Raw genomic sequence first — 15,702 nt, forward strand, 5'->3', positions numbered from 1 at the left:
TAGAGAGATAGTATTGAAGACACCTCAACTTGTCTCGAAGAGAGATGATGACATAAAAATCATGCTCAATAGGATCCCGCTGAGGCCCAGAGAGAAACTCCTTTTCCCTAACGTTAATGATCTGCTTTAGAGGGGACCCCCATTTGGATCCCTTTTTCCTCCACCAAGTGATCAAAAACTCCTCCCTGACCGATTCTGGTCATGCTGATTCCTTGGCTCTTTTCGTCTTTTTCTGTCATTTCGAAAGACCTGCTTTCAGGAGATTCACCACCGAAAGAACTCAAGGTGAGTGAATGACGGCGGTTTTCCCTTGTCTCTGGTGACACTTAGACAAGTGAAAATGGAGCCCAAGAGGCAGTCGGGTTTTGTGGAAAAGCTGAGACGTGTCCCCTGCTTTGAGCTTGACCTGACCGATTGACCAAGTGGCGGTGATATGCACGGGTGGATAGTTAGGAAGCACAGGAACCTAGAAGAATTTCCACTTGAGTAATTTTTGCTAGTCCGGTTCCCAGTCGGGTATGTCTACGGAAGTTTGAGAATATTTTCAACTCTCAACTCTTTACGGGATGGGAGTGTGTAGCAGCTCTACTGGAGAAACCAGAGAGACTTGCCCTAGTTGAAAGCCTGTGTCAGTTGCGACTGGACTCTTAGGATCTCCAGGGCCTCTTTCCCAGACATCTTGGTATTGGATGAAGACTGGAGTAGCCTGACACCTCGCTGTAGCATTCAAGAAAAGGCAGCAGCACCACTATCTGAGTCAAAAAGCTAATGCCAGGCTCAATACCATTCGGTACGTGGGTCGCGAGCGTCATGACTAGTTTCAGGTTCATACCACAGGAGGTCAGGATCTGCTGACAGTCTAATCAGGCAATGCAGGCATAACTGCTGCCTTCCACATGTGGAAAGATCATTTTCTTGACAGATCTTTGGAATCTTGTAGAGATTCCATAGAACTCCTTTTCCGTGTGCCCCACGGGATCCTCTGATGCTTGATATACGGGAGGAGATGTGTTCCCTCTCTGGGGATTATTGGGGCCTGAGGTAGATTCGATTGTGTCTCTCCATGGCTCAGTGGTGAAATGAAAGCGTTGAAGGACTGTGGCAATTTTAACAAGTGTTGGCAGAATTCTTGGAAAGCTATTCTTTTCCAAATGTCCTCCAGCTGATTTGAAGATCCCCCGGTGCTGGAGACTCTTGGGTGCCATTTCCCGGGAGTCCGCACACATTGGACAGTGCCCGTGGACGCATAGTTGGCTGCCTTCAACACATCAGTCAGGCTTAAGCAATGGCAAAGGCTCCTTTTGCCTGGGTCCTCCTGTAAATTTCTGCTACATCCAGAGACCTCTCTGCCTTCTTCTGAATATTGCATGATTCTCTCCTGCTGTCATGGGTCAGCAGACTCCCCAGTGGGTTGCAAATGGCTGTCTTGATTTTGTCCATGTGTTCGCGAATGTCTGGCTGAAAGCCTAGCCTTAGGGAAGTGAGTTTCTCTTCTGGGATCTCTGTCTTACTGATTTCCCCTTTTCAAAGGGTTAGTGAGGTCGATGTCTCTTGTGCCGCTTTCATGGGGGTCAAGCCAACTGCCCGGGAAACTGGAAGATGATGTGTGAACGCTCTCATCCACTGTCCTTCCTGGGTGGAAGGAAGACATTTGTGGTAAGCATCTTCAGGTCTCAGGGGATTTTTCCTGGGGAGTGATATGGCTGGGGTCAATGATGACATAATCTGTCTGGAAGAGAGATGATGACCTAAAAATCATGCTCAGAGAGGTTATGCTGAGGCCCTGTGGGAAAGTCCTTTGGCCCAGCCTTCCAGATCTTCTTTAGAGCGGACTCCCATTTTGATTTCTTTCACCTGCACCAAGTAATCCAAAAGACCTGGGTGGCCGATTTTGGTCAGGCTGATTCCTTGGCTCTTTTCCTCTTTTTGTGTCCTTTAGCACAACCTGCCTCCGAGGAGTTCACCGTTGCGAGGACAAAAGGTGAGGGATTTCCCGTGATTTGCCCTGGCCCCATCTGACACTTAGGCAAGTGAGGATACACCGCAAAAGGCAGTAGGGTTTGCTGACAAGGCTGAGGCATGTCCCCTGGTGTTTGCTTGACCTTGCCTGGTTGACTAAGTGGCGGTGATGTGCGTGGGTGGATACTTAGGAATCAGAGAATGCTGAAACATGTGCGCTGCAGTCGTCTGCGATAGCCTGGGTCCAAGTCCGATAGGGCCTACCGAAATGGGAGAAACGGCCAACTAGAACAATGTATTTTCCCAAGATATTTATGAGATGTGAATGGCCCAGAGCTCTACAGGAGACTGGTCAACTTGCTGTAATTGAAAGCGTGTGTCAGTTGCGGCTGGACTCGCAGGATTTGCGGGGCGCTTTTCCCGTGAATCTTGAAATTGGATGAGCGACTCAGTAGTCTGATAGCTGGCTCCAGCTTTCAAGTAAAGGTAGCTGCACAGATAACTGCATAGAAAATCTAAATTCAGGGTCGATGCCAGGTGTGAAGGGGACACGAGGGTCAGGAGCACTTTCAGGTTGATGCCACAGGAGGTCATGTTTCCCTGGAGCTCTAGACAGTGAAAGCAGGCGTAAGTGCTGCCTTGCACATGTGCAGAGATCAGTGTTCCTACAGAGTTCGTTGGAATCCTGTAGAGGTTCCATAAGACTCCTGCTCTCTTTGTGCCAAGGAATCCTCTGATGGTTGATAAACAGGAGGAGATGTGTTCCCTGTGTTCCCATTCTTTGGGAATGAGGTGGCCTGGACTGTGTCTCTCCATGGCACAAGGGTGAAATCAAACTCTGGAAATGCCTAGTTGAATTTGGGGCCAAATTCTTGGTGAAAGCCCTCTTCCGAGTGTCCCACAGCTCATTTGAAAATCCCCAGTTTTGGGAACCCTTGGATGTCATTTCCTGGAAGTGCTCGTGCACGGATCCGTGCCTGTGGACACAGATTCGGCTTCCTCGTAGACATTAGCCGGGGCTGATCAAATGAATAGCCTGTTCTTGGCTGGGACTTCCTGAGTACTTTTCTCCATTCGGAGTCCTCTATGCCTTGTCTTGATCTGGCACGCGTCTGCCTTTCTGTCAAGGGTCAGCAGTCTCACTAATGGGCGAGAAGTGTGTGTCTTGATTTCGTCCCTCTTTTGGGCTATATGTGGAAAAAGCATAGCTGTTAGGCAATGAATGTCTCTCGTCTGATGTCTGACTTACTTCTTTGCCCTTCCTCAAAGGATTGCAAGGTCGAAGCCTGTTTTCCTGCTTTCATGAGGGTCAAGCTACTCCCCGGGAAACCGGAAGAGGATGTGCGAACCTTCTCATCCTGCGTGATTGCGGGCTGGATGGACGATATCGGTGGTGAGGAACTTGAAGACTCAGGTGATTTCTCCCGGGGATTGAGATGTCTCGGGTCAACGAAGACACCTCAACTTGTCTCGAAGAGAGATGATGACATAAAAATCATGCTCAATAGGATCCCGCTGAGGCCCAGAGAGAAACTCCTTTTCCCTAACGTTAATGATCTGCTTTAGAGGGGACCCCCATTTGGATCCCTTTTTCCTCCACCAAGTGATCAAAAACTCCTCCCTGACCGATTCTGGTCATGCTGATTCCTTGGCTCTTTTCGTCTTTTTCTGTCATTTCGAAAGACCTGCTTTCAGGAGATTCACCACCGAAAGAACTCAAGGTGAGTGAATGACGGCGGTTTTCCCTTGTCTCTGGTGACACTTAGACAAGTGAAAATGGAGCCCAAGAGGCAGTCGGGTTTTGTGGAAAAGCTGAGACGTGTCCCCTGCTTTGAGCTTGACCTGACCGATTGACCAAGTGGCGGTGATATGCACGGGTGGATAGTTAGGAAGCACAGGAACCTAGAAGAATTTCCACTTGAGTAATTTTTGCTAGTCCGGTTCCCAGTCGGGTATGTCTACGGAAGTTTGAGAATATTTTCAACTCTCAACTCTTTACGGGATGGGAGTGTGTAGCAGCTCTACTGGAGAAACCAGAGAGACTTGCCCTAGTTGAAAGCCTGTGTCAGTTGCGACTGGACTCTTAGGATCTCCAGGGCCTCTTTCCCAGACATCTTGGTATTGGATGAAGACTGGAGTAGCCTGACACCTCGCTGTAGCATTCAAGAAAAGGCAGCAGCACCACTATCTGAGTCAAAAAGCTAATGCCAGGCTCAATACCATTCGGTACGTGGGTCGCGAGCGTCATGACTAGTTTCAGGTTCATACCACAGGAGGTCAGGATCTGCTGACAGTCTAATCAGGCAATGCAGGCATAACTGCTGCCTTCCACATGTGGAAAGATCATTTTCTTGACAGATCTTTGGAATCTTGTAGAGATTCCATAGAACTCCTTTTCCGTGTGCCCCACGGGATCCTCTGATGCTTGATATACGGGAGGAGATGTGTTCCCTCTCTGGGGATTATTGGGGCCTGAGGTAGATTCGATTGTGTCTCTCCATGGCTCAGTGGTGAAATGAAAGCGTTGAAGGACTGTGGCAATTTTAACAAGTGTTGGCAGAATTCTTGGAAAGCTATTCTTTTCCAAATGTCCTCCAGCTGATTTGAAGATCCCCCGGTGCTGGGGACTCTTGGGTGCCATTTCCCGGGAGTCCGCACACATTGGACAGTGCCCGTGGACGCATAGTTGGCTGCCTTCAACACATCAGTCAGGCTTAAGCAATGGCAAAGGCTCCTTTTGCCTGGGTCCTCCTGTAAATTTGTGCTACATCCAGAGACCTCTCTGCCTTCTTCTGAATATTGCATGATTCTCTCCTTCTGTCATGGGTCAGCAGACTCCCCAGTGGGTTGCAAATGGCTGTCTTGATTTTGTCCATGTGTTCGCGAATGTCTGGCTGAAAGCCTAGCCTTAGGGAAGTGAGTTTCTCTTCTGGGATCTCTGTCTTACTGATTTCCCCTTTTCAAAGGGTTAGTGAGGTCGATGTCTCTTGTGCCGCTTTCATGGGGGTCAAGGCAACTGCCCGGGAAACTGGAAGATGATGTGTGAACGCTCTCATCCACTGTCCTTCCTGGGTGGAAGGAAGACATTTGTGGTAAGCATCTTCAGGTCTCAGGGGATTTTTCCTGGGGAGTGATATGGCTGGGGTCAATGATGACATAATCTGTCTGGAAGAGAGATGATGACCTAAAAATCATGCTCAGAGAGGTTATGCTGAGGCCCTGTGGGAAAGTCCTTTGGCCCAGCCTTCCAGATCTTCTTTAGAGCGGACTCCCATTTTGATTTCTTTCACCTGCACCAAGTAATCCAAAAGACCTGGGTGGCCGATTTTGGTCAGGCTGATTCCTTGGCTCTTTTCCTCTTTTTGTGTCCTTTAGCACAACCTGCCTCCGAGGAGTTCACCGTTGCGAGGACAAAAGGTGAGGGATTTCCCGTGATTTGCCCTGGCCCCATCTGACACTTAGGCAAGTGAGGATACACCGCAAAAGGCAGTAGGGTTTGCTGACAAGGCTGAGGCATGTCCCCTGGTGTTTGCTTGACCTTGCCTGGTTGACTAAGTGGCGGTGATGTGCGTGGGTGGATACTTAGGAATCAGAGAATGCTGAAACATGTGCGCTGGAGTCGTCTGCGATAGCCTGGGTCCAAGTCCGATAGGGCCTACCGAAATGGGAGAAACGGCCAACTAGAACAATGTATTTTCCCAAGATATTTATGAGATGTGAATGGCCCAGAGCTCTACAGGAGACTGGTCAACTTGCTGTAATTGAAAGCGTGTGTCAGTTGCGGCTGGACTCGCAGGATTTGCGGGGCGCTTTTCCCGTGAATCTTGAAATTGGATGAGCGACTCAGTAGTCTGATAGCTGGCTCCAGCTTTCAAGTAAAGGTAGCTGCACAGATAACTGCATAGAAAATCTAAAGTCAGGGTCGATGCCAGGTGTGAAGGGGACACGAGGGTCAGGAGCACTTTCAGGTTGATGCCACAGGAGGTCATGTTTCCCTGGAGCTCTAGACAGTGAAAGCAGGCGTAAGTGCTGCCTTGCACATGTGCAGAGATCAGTGTTCCTACAGAGTTCGTTGGAATCCTGTAGAGGTTCCATAAGACTCCTGCTCTCTTTGTGCCAAGGAATCCTCTGATGGTTGATAAACAGGAGGAGATGTGTTCCCTGTGTTCCCATTCTTTGGGAATGAGGTGGCCTGGACTGTGTCTCTCCATGGCACAAGGGTGAAATCAAACTCTGGAAATGCCTAGTTGAATTTGGGGCCAAATTCTTGGTGAAAGCCCTCTTCCGAGTGTCCCACAGCTCATTTGAAGATCCCCAGTTTTGGGAACCCTTGGATGTCATTTCCTGGAAGTGCTCGTGCACGGATCCGTGCCTGTGGACACAGATTCGGCTTCCTCGTAGACATTAGCCGGGGCTGATCAAATGAATAGCCTGTTCTTGGCTGGGACTTCCTGAGTACTTTTCTCCATTCGGAGTCCTCTATGCCTTGTCTTGATCTGGCACGCGTCTGCCTTTCTGTCAAGGGTCAGCAGTCTCACTAATGGGCGAGAAGTGTGTGTCTTGATTTCGTCCCTCTTTTGGGCTATATGTGGAAAAAGCATAGCTGTTAGGCAATGAATGTCTCTCGTCTGATGTCTGACTTACTTCTTTGCCCTTCCTCAAAGGATTGCAAGGTCGAAGCCTGTTTTCCTGCTTTCATGAGGGTCAAGCTACTCCCCGGGAAACCGGAAGAGGATGTGCGAACCTTCTCATCCTGCGTGATTGCGGGCTGGATGGACGATATCGGTGGTGAGGAACTTGAAGACTCAGGTGATTTCTCCCGGGGATTGAGATGTCTCGGGTCAACGAAGACACCTCAACTTGTCTCGAAGAGAGATGATGACATAAAAATCATGCTCAGTAGGATCCCGCTGAGGCCCAGAGAGAAACTCCTTTTCCCTAACGTTAATGATCTGCTTTAGAGGGGACCCCCGTTTGGATCCCTTTTTCCTCCACCAAGTGATCAAAAACTCCTCCCTGACCGATTCTGGTCATGCTGATTCCTTGGCTCTTTTCGTCTTTTTCTGTCATTTCGAAAGACCTGCTTTCAGGAGATTCACCACCGAAAGAACTCAAGGTGAGTGAATGACGGCGGTTTTCCCTTGTCTCTGGTGACACTTAGACAAGTGAAAATGGAGCCCAAGAGGCAGTCGGGTTTTGTGGAAAAGCTGAGACGTGTCCCCTGCTTTGAGCTTGACCTGACCGATTGACCAAGTGGCGGTGATATGCACGGGTGGATAGTTAGGAAGCACAGGAACCTAGAAGAATTTCCACTTGAGTAATTTTTGCTAGTCCGGTTCCCAGTCGGGTATGTCTACGGAAGTTTGAGAATATTTTCAACTCTCAACTCTTTACGGGATGGGAGTGTGTAGCAGCTCTACTGGAGAAACCAGAGAGACTTGCCCTAGTTGAAAGCCTGTGTCAGTTGCGACTGGACTCTTAGGATCTCCAGGGCCTCTTTCCCAGACATCTTGGTATTGGATGAAGACTGGAGTAGCCTGACACCTCGCTGTAGCATTCAAGAAAAGGCAGCAGCACCACTATCTGAGTCAAAAAGCTAATGCCAGGCTCAATACCATTCGGTACGTGGGTCGCGAGCGTCATGACTAGTTTCAGGTTCATACCACAGGAGGTCAGGATCTGCTGACAGTCTAATCAGGCAATGCAGGCATAACTGCTGCCTTCCACATGTGGAAAGGTCATTTTCTTGACAGATCTTTGGAATCTTGTAGAGATTCCATAGAACTCCTTTTCCGTGTGCCCCACGGGATCCTCTGATGCTTGATATACGGGAGGAGATGTGTTCCCTCTCTGGGGATTATTGGGGCCTGAGGTAGATTCGATTGTGTCTCTCCATGGCTCAGTGGTGAAATGAAAGCGTTGAAGGACTGTGGCAATTTTAACAAGTGTTGGCAGAATTCTTGGAAAGCTATTCTTTTCCAAATGTCCTCCAGCTGATTTGAAGATCCCCCGGTGCTGGGGACTCTTGGGTGCCATTTCCCGGGAGTCCGCACACATTGGACAGTGCCCGTGGACGCATAGTTGGCTGCCTTCAACACATCAGTCAGGCTTAAGCAATGGCAAAGGCTCCTTTTGCCTGGGTCCTCCTGTAAATTTCTGCTACATCCAGAGACCTCTCTGCCTTCTTCTGAATATTGCATGATTCTCTCCTTCTGTCATGGGTCAGCAGACTCCCCAGTGGGTTGCAAATGGCTGTCTTGATTTTGTCCATGTGTTCGCGAATGTCTGGCTGAAAGCCTAGCCTTAGGGAAGTGAGTTTCTCTTCTGGGATCTCTGTCTTACTGATTTCCCCTTTTCAAAGGGTTAGTGAGGTCGATGTCTCTTGTGCCGCTTTCATGGGGGTCAAGCCAACTGCCCGGGAAACTGGAAGATGATGTGTGAACGCTCTCATCCACTGTCCTTCCTGGGTGGAAGGAAGACATTTGTGGTAAGCATCTTCAGGTCTCAGGGGATTTTTCCTGGGGAGTGATATGGCTGGGGTCAATGATGACATAATCTGTCTGGAAGAGAGATGATGACCTAAAAATCATGCTCAGAGAGGTTATGCTGAGGCCCTGTGGGAAAGTCCTTTGGCCCAGCCTTCCAGATCTTCTTTAGAGCGGACTCCCATTTTGATTTCTTTCACCTGCACCAAGTAATCCAAAAGACCTGGGTGGCCGATTTTGGTCAGGCTGATTCCTTGGCTCTTTTCCTCTTTTTGTGTCCTTTAGCACAACCTGCCTCCGAGGAGTTCACCGTTGCGAGGACAAAAGGTGAGGGATTTCCCGTGATTTGCCCTGGCCCCATCTGACACTTAGGCAAGTGAGGATACACCGCAAAAGGCAGTAGGGTTTGCTGACAAGGCTGAGGCATGTCCCCTGGTGTTTGCTTGACCTTGCCTGGTTGACTAAGTGGCGGTGATGTGCGTGGGTGGATACTTAGGAATCAGAGAATGCTGAAACATGTGCGCTGGAGTCGTCTGCGATAGCCTGGGTCCAAGTCCGATAGGGCCTACCGAAATGGGAGAAACGGCCAACTAGAACAATGTATTTTCCCAAGATATTTAGGAGATGTGAATGGCCCAGAGCTCTACAGGAGACTGGTCAACTTGCTGTAATTGAAAGCGTGTGTCAGTTGCGGCTGGACTCGCAGGATTTGCGGGGCGCTTTTCCCGTGAATCTTGAAATTGGATGAGCGACTCAGTAGTCTGATAGCTGGCTCCAGCTTTCAAGTAAAGGTAGCTGCACAGATAACTGCATAGAAAATCTAAAGTCAGGGTCGATGCCAGGTGTGAAGGGGACACGAGGGTCAGGAGCACTTTCAGGTTGATGCCACAGGAGGTCATGTTTCCCTGGAGCTCTAGACAGTGAAAGCAGGCGTAAGTGCTGCCTTGCACATGTGCAGAGATCAGTGTTCCTACAGAGTTCGTTGGAATCCTGTAGAGGTTCCATAAGACTCCTGCTCTCTTTGTGCCAAGGAATCCTCTGATGGTTGATAAACAGGAGGAGATGTGTTCCCTGTGTTCCCATTCTTTGGGAATGAGGTGGCCTGGACTGTGTCTCTCCATGGCACAAGGGTGAAATCAAACTCTGGAAATGCCTAGTTGAATTTGGGGCCAAATTCTTGGTGAAAGCCCTCTTCCGAGTGTCCCACAGCTCATTTGAAGATCCCCAGTTTTGGGAACCCTTGGATGTCATTTCCTGGAAGTGCTCGTGCACGGATCCGTGCCTGTGGACACAGATTCGGCTTCCTCGTAGACATTAGCCGGGGCTGATCAAATGAATAGCCTGTTCTTGGCTGGGACTTCCTGAGTACTTTTCTCCATTCGGAGTCCTCTATGCCTTGTCTTGATCTGGCACGCGTCTGCCTTTCTGTCAAGGGTCAGCAGTCTCACTAATGGGCGAGAAGTGTGTGTCTTGATTTCGTCCCTCTTTTGGGCTATATGTGGAAAAAGCATAGCTGTTAGGCAATGAATGTCTCTCGTCTGATGTCTGACTTACTTCTTTGCCCTTCCTCAAAGGATTGCAAGGTCGAAGCCTGTTTTCCTGCTTTCATGAGGGTCAAGCTACTCCCCGGGAAACCGGAAGAGGATGTGCGAACCTTCTCATCCTGCGTGATTGCGGGCTGGATGGACGATATCGGTGGTGAGGAACTTGAAGACTCAGGTGATTTCTCCCTGGGATTGAGATGTCTCGGGTCAACGAAGACACCTCAACTTGTCTCGAAGAGAGATGATGACATAAAAATCATGCTCAGTAGGATCCCGCTGAGGCCCAGAGAGAAACTCCTTTTCCCTAACGTTAATGATCTGCTTTAGAGGGGACCCCCGTTTGGATCCCTTTTTCCTCCACCAAGTGATCAAAAACTCCTCCCTGACCGATTCTGGTCATGCTGATTCCTTGGCTCTTTTCGTCTTTTTCTGTCATTTCGAAAGACCTGCTTTCAGGAGATTCACCACCGAAAGAACTCAAGGTGAGTGAATGACGGCGGTTTTCCCTTGTCTCTGGTGACACTTAGACAAGTGAAAATGGAGCCCAAGAGGCAGTCGGGTTTTGTGGAAAAGCTGAGACGTGTCCCCTGCTTTGAGCTTGACCTGACCGATTGACCAAGTGGCGGTGATATGCACGGGTGGATAGTTAGGAAGCACAGGAACCTAGAAGAATTTCCACTTGAGTAATTTTTGCTAGTCCGGTTCCCAGTCGGGTATGCCTACGGAAGTTTGAGAATATTTTCAACTCTCAACTCTTTACGGGATGGGAGTGTGTAGCAGCTCTACTGGAGAAACCAGAGAGACTTGCCCTAGTTGAAAGCCTGTGTCAGTTGCGACTGGACTCTTAGGATCTCCAGGGCCTCTTTCCCAGACATCTTGGTATTGGATGAAGACTGGAGTAGCCTGACACCTCGCTGTAGCATTCAAGAAAAGGCAGCAGCACCACTATCTGAGTCAAAAAGCTAATGCCAGGCTCAATACCATTCGGTACGTGGGTCGCGAGCGTCATGACTAGTTTCAGGTTCATACCACAGGAGGTCAGGATCTGCTGACAGTCTAATCAGGCAATGCAGGCATAACTGCTGCCTTCCACATGTGGAAAGATCATTTTCTTGACAGATCTTTGGAATCTTGTAGAGATTCCATAGAACTCCTTTTCCGTGTGCCCCACGGGATCCTCTGATGCTTGATATACGGGAGGAGATGTGTTCCCTCTCTGGGGATTATTGGGGCCTGAGGTAGATTCGATTGTGTCTCTCCATGGCTCAGTGGTGAAATGAAAGCGTTGAAGGACTGTGGCAATTTTAACAAGTGTTGGCAGAATTCTTGGAAAGCTATTCTTTTCCAAATGTCCTCCAGCTGATTTGAAGATCCCCCGGTGCTGGGGACTCTTGGGTGCCATTTCCCGGGAGTCCGCACACATTGGACAGTGCCCGTGGACGCATAGTTGGCTGCCTTCAACACATCAGTCAGGCTTAAGCAATGGCAAAGGCTCCTTTTGCCTGGGTCCTCCTGTAAATTTGTGCTACATCCAGAGACCTCTCTGCCTTCTTCTGAATATTGCATGATTCTCTCCTGCTGTCATGGGTCAGCAGACTCCCCAGTGGGTTGCAAATGGCTGTCTTGATTTTGTCCATGTGTTCGCGAATGTCTGGCTGAAAGCCTAGCCTTAGGGAAGTGAGTTTCTCTTCTGGGATCTCTGTCTTACTGATTTCCCCTTTTCAAAGGGTTAGTGAGGTCGATGTCTCTTGTGCCGCTTTCATGGGGGTCAAGCCAACTGCCCGGGAAACTGGAAGATGATGTGTGAACGCTCTCATCCACTGTCCTTCCTGGGTGGAAGGAAGACATTTGTGGTAAGCATCTTCAGGTCTCAGGGGATTTTTCCTGGGGAGTGATATGGCTGGGGTCAATGATGACATAATCTGTCTGGAAGAGAGATGATGACCTAAAAATCATGCTCAGAGAGGTTATGCTGAGGCCCTGTGGGAAAGTCCTTTGGCCCAGCCTTCCAGATCTTCTTTAGAGCGGACTCCCATTTTGATTTCTTTCACCTGCACCAAGTAATCCAAAAGACCTGGGTGGCCGATTTTGGTCAGGCTGATTCCTTGGCTCTTTTCCTCTTTTTGTGTCCTTTAGCACAACCTGCCTCCGAGGAGTTCACCGTTGCGAGGACAAAAGGTGAGGGATTTCCCGTGATTTGCCCTGGCCCCATCTGACACTTAGGCAAGTGAGGATACACCGCAAAAGGCAGTAGGGTTTGCTGACAAGGCTGAGGCATGTCCCCTGGTGTTTGCTTGACCTTGCCTGGTTGACTAAGTGGCGGTGATGTGCGTGGGTGGATACTTAGGAATCAGAGAATGCTGAAACATGTGCGCTGGAGTCGTCTGCGATAGCCTGGGTCCAAGTCCGATAGGGCCTACCGAAATGGGAGAAACGGCCAACTAGAACAATGTATTTTCCCAAGATATTTATGAGATGTGAATGGCCCAGAGCTCTACAGGAGACTGGTCAACTTGCTGTAATTGAAAGCGTGTGTCAGTTGCGGCTGGACTCGCAGGATTTGCGGGGCGCTTTTCCCGTGAATCTTGAAATTGGATGAGCGACTCAGTAGTCTGATAGCTGGCTCCAGCTTTCAAGTAAAGGTAGCTGCACAGATAACTGCATAGAAAATCTAAAGTCAGGGTCGATGCCAGGTGTGAAGGGGACACGAGGGTCAGGAGCACTTTCAGGTTGATGCCACAGGAGGTCATGTTTCCCTGGAGCTCTAGACAGTGAAAGCAGGCGTAAGTGCTGCCTTGCACATGTGCAGAGATCAGTGTTCCTACAGAGTTCGTTGGAATCCTGTAGAGGTTCCATAAGACTCCTGCTCTCTTTGTGCCAAGGAATCCTCTGATGGTTGATAAACAGGAGGAGATGTGTTCCCTGTGTTCCCATTCTTTGGGAATGAGGTGGCCTGGACTGTGTCTCTCCATGGCACAAGGGTGAAATCAAACTCTGGAAATGCCTAGTTGAATTTGGGGCCAAATTCTTGGTGAAAGCCCTCTTCCGAGTGTCCCACAGCTCATTTGAAGATCCCCAGTTTTGGGAACCCTTGGATGTCATTTCCTGGAAGTGCTCGTGCACGGATCCGTGCCTGTGGACACAGATTCGGCTTCCTCGTAGACATTAGCCGGGGCTGATCAAATGAATAGCCTGTTCTTGGCTGGGACTTCCTGAGTACTTTTCTCCATTCGGAGTCCTCTATGCCTTGTCTTGATCTGGCACGCGTCTGCCTTTCTGTCAAGGGTCAGCAGTCTCACTAATGGGCGAGAAGTGTGTGTCTTGATTTCGTCCCTCTTTTGGGCTATATGTGGAAAAAGCATAGCTGTTAGGCAATGAATGTCTCTCGTCTGATGTCTGACTTACTTCTTTGCCCTTCCTCAAAGGATTGCAAGGTCGAAGCCTGTTTTCCTGCTTTCATGAGGGTCAAGCTACTCCCCGGGAAACCGGAAGAGGATGTGCGAACCTTCTCATCCTGCGTGATTGCGGGCTGGATGGACGATATCGGTGGTGAGGAACTTGAAGACTCAGGTGATTTCTCCCTGGGATTGAGATGTCTCGGGTCAACGAAGACACCTCAACTTGTCTCGAAGAGAGATGATGACATAAAAATCATGCTCAGTAGGATCCCGCTGAGGCCCAGAGAGAAACTCCTTTTCCCTAACGTTAATGATCTGCTTTAGAGGGGACCCCCGTTTGGATCCCTTTTTCCTCCACCAAGTGATCAAAAACTCCTCCCTGACCGATTCTGGTCAAGAGATAGTATTGGCTCTTTTCGTCTTTTTCTGTCATTTCGAAAGACCTGCTTTCAGGAGATTCACCACCGAAAGAACTCAAGGTGAGTGAATGACGGCGGTTTTCCCTTGTCTCTGGTGACACTTAGACAAGTGAAAATGGAGCCCAAGAGGCAGTCGGGTTTTGTGGAAAAGCTGAGACGTGTCCCCTGCTTTGAGCTTGACCTGACCGATTGACCAAGTGGCGGTGATATGCACGGGTGGATAGTTAGGAAGCACAGGAACCTAGAAGAATTTCCACTTGAGTAATTTTTGCTAGTCCGGTTCCCAGTCGGGTATGTCTACGGAAGTTTGAGAATATTTTCAACTCTCAACTCTTTACGGGATGGGAGTGTGTAGCAGCTCTACTGGAGAAACCAGAGAGACTTGCCCTAGTTGAAAGCCTGTGTCAGTTGCGACTGGACTCTTAGGATCTCCAGGGCCTCTTTCCCAGACATCTTGGTATTGGATGAAGACTGGAGTAGCCTGACACCTCGCTGTAGCATTCAAGAAAAGGCAGCAGCACCACTATCTGAGTCAAAAAGCTAATGCCAGGCTCAATACCATTCGGTACGTGGGTCGCGAGCGTCATGACTAGTTTCAGGTTCATACCACAGGAGGTCAGGATCTGCTGACAGTCTAATCAGGCAATGCAGGCATAACTGCTGCCTTCCACATGTGGAAAGATCATTTTCTTGACAGATCTTTGGAATCTTGTAGAGATTCCATAGAACTCCTTTTCCGTGTGCCCCACGGGATCCTCTGATGCTTGATATACGGGAGGAGATGTGTTCCCTCTCTGGGGATTATTGGGGCCTGAGGTAGATTCGATTGTGTCTCTCCATGGCTCAGTGGTGAAATGAAAGCGTTGAAGGACTGTGGCAATTTTAACAAGTGTTGGCAGAATTCTTGGAAAGCTATTCTTTTCCAAATGTCCTCCAGCTGATTTGAAGATCCCCCGGTGCTGGGGACTCTTGGGTGCCATTTCCCGGGAGTCCGCACACATTGGACAGTGCCCGTGGACGCATAGTTGGCTGCCTTCAACACATCAGTCAGGCTTAAGCAATGGCAAAGGCTCCTTTTGCCTGGGTCCTCCTGTAAATTTGTGCTACATCCAGAGACCTCTCTGCCTTCTTCTGAATATTGCATGATTCTCTCCTGCTGTCATGGGTCAGCAGACTCCCCAGCGGGTTGCAAATGGCTGTCTTGATTTTGTCCATGTGTTCGCGAATGTCTGGCTGAAAGCCTAGCCTTAGGGAAGTGAGTTTCTCTTCTGGGATCTCTGTCTTACTGATTTCCCCTTTTCAAAGGGTTAGTGAGGTCGATGTCTCTTGTGCCGCTTTCATGGGGGTCAAGCCAACTGCCCGGGAAACTGGAAGATGATGTGTGAACGCTCTCATCCACTGTCCTTCCTGGGTGGAAGGAAGACATTTGTGGTAAGCATCTTCAGGTCTCAGGGGATTTTTCCTGGGGAGTGATATGGCTGGGGTCAATGATGACATAATCTGTCTGGAAGAGAGATGATGACCTAAAAATCATGCTCAGAGAGGTTATGCTGAGGCCCTGTGGGAAAGTCCTTTGGCCCAGCCTTCCAGATCTTCTTTAGAGCGGACTCCCATTTTGATTTCTTTCACCTGCACCAAGTAATCCAAAAGACCTGGGTGGCCGATTTTGGTCAGGCTGATTCCTTGGCTCTTTTCCTCTTTTTGTGTCCTTTAGCACAACCTGCCTCCGAGGAGTTCACCGTTGCGAGGACAAAAGGTGAGGGATTTCCCGTGATTTGCCCTGGCCCCATCTGACACTTAGGCAAGTGAGGATACACCGCAAAAGGCAGTAGGGTTTGCTGACAAGGCTGAGGCATGTCCCCTGGTGTTTGCTTGACCTTGCCTGGTTGACTAAGTG

General features: G+C 49.3%; 10 non-coding genes across 10 annotated transcripts; all 10 read left to right on the forward strand.

Moving 5' to 3' along the window:
- The first annotated feature begins 10 nt into the window (after nt 1–10).
- Nucleotides 11–88, forward strand: LOC135230087 (small nucleolar RNA SNORD115). The gene has a single exon (XR_010320726.1). It is a non-coding gene; the product is annotated as a small nucleolar RNA SNORD115 (small nucleolar RNA).
- Nucleotides 89–1,706: 1,618 nt separating this feature from the next.
- LOC135230071 (small nucleolar RNA SNORD115) lies at nt 1,707–1,784 on the forward strand. Its single transcript, XR_010320710.1, has one exon. It is a non-coding gene; the product is annotated as a small nucleolar RNA SNORD115 (small nucleolar RNA).
- Nucleotides 1,785–3,402: 1,618 nt separating this feature from the next.
- Nucleotides 3,403–3,483, forward strand: LOC135230059 (small nucleolar RNA SNORD115). Its single transcript, XR_010320698.1, has one exon. It is a non-coding gene; the product is annotated as a small nucleolar RNA SNORD115 (small nucleolar RNA).
- A 1,618-nt stretch (nt 3,484–5,101) lies between these two features.
- Nucleotides 5,102–5,179, forward strand: LOC135230072 (small nucleolar RNA SNORD115). Its single transcript, XR_010320711.1, has one exon. It is a non-coding gene; the product is annotated as a small nucleolar RNA SNORD115 (small nucleolar RNA).
- Nucleotides 5,180–6,797: 1,618 nt separating this feature from the next.
- On the forward strand, nt 6,798–6,878 carry LOC135230066 (small nucleolar RNA SNORD115). Its single transcript, XR_010320705.1, has one exon. It is a non-coding gene; the product is annotated as a small nucleolar RNA SNORD115 (small nucleolar RNA).
- Nucleotides 6,879–8,496: 1,618 nt separating this feature from the next.
- On the forward strand, nt 8,497–8,574 carry LOC135230073 (small nucleolar RNA SNORD115). Its single transcript, XR_010320712.1, has one exon. It is a non-coding gene; the product is annotated as a small nucleolar RNA SNORD115 (small nucleolar RNA).
- Nucleotides 8,575–10,192: 1,618 nt separating this feature from the next.
- Nucleotides 10,193–10,273, forward strand: LOC135230067 (small nucleolar RNA SNORD115). The gene has a single exon (XR_010320706.1). It is a non-coding gene; the product is annotated as a small nucleolar RNA SNORD115 (small nucleolar RNA).
- Nucleotides 10,274–11,891: 1,618 nt separating this feature from the next.
- On the forward strand, nt 11,892–11,969 carry LOC135230074 (small nucleolar RNA SNORD115). The gene has a single exon (XR_010320713.1). It is a non-coding gene; the product is annotated as a small nucleolar RNA SNORD115 (small nucleolar RNA).
- A 1,618-nt stretch (nt 11,970–13,587) lies between these two features.
- Nucleotides 13,588–13,668, forward strand: LOC135230068 (small nucleolar RNA SNORD115). The gene has a single exon (XR_010320707.1). It is a non-coding gene; the product is annotated as a small nucleolar RNA SNORD115 (small nucleolar RNA).
- A 1,618-nt stretch (nt 13,669–15,286) lies between these two features.
- LOC135230075 (small nucleolar RNA SNORD115) lies at nt 15,287–15,364 on the forward strand. The gene has a single exon (XR_010320714.1). It is a non-coding gene; the product is annotated as a small nucleolar RNA SNORD115 (small nucleolar RNA).
- The last annotated feature ends 338 nt before the right edge of the window (nt 15,365–15,702 follow it).

Source organism: Loxodonta africana, unplaced genomic scaffold, assembly GCF_030014295.1.
Source record: "Loxodonta africana isolate mLoxAfr1 unplaced genomic scaffold, mLoxAfr1.hap2 scaffold_748, whole genome shotgun sequence".
NCBI classification, from domain to species: domain Eukaryota; kingdom Metazoa; phylum Chordata; class Mammalia; order Proboscidea; family Elephantidae; genus Loxodonta; species Loxodonta africana.